This window comes from Rhagoletis pomonella, unplaced genomic scaffold (assembly GCF_013731165.1).
Source record: "Rhagoletis pomonella isolate Grant_MI unplaced genomic scaffold, Rhpom_1.0 Rhpom_scaffold_00003, whole genome shotgun sequence".
Taxonomy (NCBI): Eukaryota; Metazoa; Arthropoda; class Insecta; order Diptera; family Tephritidae; genus Rhagoletis; species Rhagoletis pomonella.
Window position 1 is genome coordinate 53645165 of NW_023458557.1, and position 1844 is coordinate 53647008.

The following is a 1844-nucleotide window of genomic DNA, read 5'->3' on the forward strand; positions in this document are numbered from 1 at the left end:
TTTGTTAACTTGTATAATTAAATTTATTTAAAAATAAATACTTTTTCAAAAACCTACAGTCCCATAAACTAGGCCGCGAACGAACGACTATGGATATAAATACTTAGAAAAAGTTATAGCTTACCATCGTCTTGAAATTGTAAATTCCCTGCTGTATCCATCTGAAACGAACTATTATCTATACATAGCATAAAGAAACGTCGAGATTCTTTGTACGCGGTAATCTCGAAAACTACTGAACGGATTTTGACGAGATTTTCTTTAATATACTCTGTAAGAGGGTTTCCAGATCGTTTAAAAATAAAGCGCAATTTCTGCAAAAAAAATCGCCAAAAATCGCCAATTTATTTTAAATAAAATTAATGAAATCGATTTAATAAATCTTTTATTAAGATCTTGTTATCATATAGTTTTTAAAACCAAAAACGAATATAATACCTTCAGAAGGTAATAATAAATAACACAAATCACTTTTATAATAGTGATGTACAAACAATTTTCTTTACAAATACGCGTACTTTTTAAAAATATTTGTTTCAACACATTTTGTAATAAGACTGCGGAATTATTAAATTTATTATTCATATTAATTGATTAATCGCACAATCCGCTTTTAAGAGCTCGGCGCTAAAAATGAAATAAAAATCTATAATAAGGAGAGATCAGCTATTTCCACAATTTCTTAAAAATCACCTATAGTGTCTGAATTACTTACAATTCTGTTGTTATATATTGATCTACACGGGTAAAAATTTTCGTTTCAATTTTAAACTTTTTGGACTACATATATGACCAAACTAAATTCAGTTTCAAATACATACCTTCCAAGTTTAAAAAACAGAGAGCACATATGTTGGGTTTAGAATTTAAACAGTTCGGTTTAAATTTTAAACCTAAACATTTTCATAATTAAGAATAAAAATAAAAAATCTTAAATATCATGCTCTGTCTGATGAGGATTGAACACGGACAGCCTTGGTAGCAACCAATTGTATTCAAGCATTCTTGCACACTCAGCTACAGCCGCTCATGTAAATGTGCTTTCATATGTTGAGTTTGAATCAACACCACATTTCGCTGTGTGCAAACATTTTCTATATCGGTTTAGATTTTAAACCAAATTTTCTATATATGAAACCTAGAAACTAGAATTAAAACATTTTGGTTTGATTTTTAAACCACGACTTTTAGCACTAAAATTCAAACCAGAATATATTAAAAATTTCTTAAAACTATTGACTGGTTTAAAAAGTATACCATAAAAGATTAAAAAAGGCAGCAGTCCCAGCGCGGTTTAAAAATTAAATTAAAATTAAATTAAATTTTTGACCGTGTATTCAACCTTGATAACATACTGTTTGATATTGGAATGGTTCTGAAAAAAAGTAATTCCATGGGAAAGTTAAAAGATTTAAATATTCAGTTTCCGCTACTTTACTTTCCTTCAAAGTCAAATAGTGAATTGGCAGGTCCCTGAAACTCGCTCTCTTGTGATTCACACACTTTTCTGGTGACAAAGTCAAAGCTTTTGAAAGTATTTAATTGACTAGGTAATCATTTCAAAAGTTCTTCGATTAGGGTAATTAAAAAAGTTTTTCTTTTAATAGGCTTCCTAAGTCAAGTTTATCACGCAGTTCATTAACCTCTTCTGTAAAATTATCGTGGAAAACTAAGTTTTGTATATTTTTATAATTGGAAAGAATTTATTTGAAGGGAAAAAATCGCCAATGGCGATTTCATAAATTTTTACGCGCAAATATCCGAAAAAAATCGCCAAATTGGCGCGAAATCGCCAAATCTGGACACTCTGCTCTGTAACGACAGGAGAGGGATATTTTTTTTAC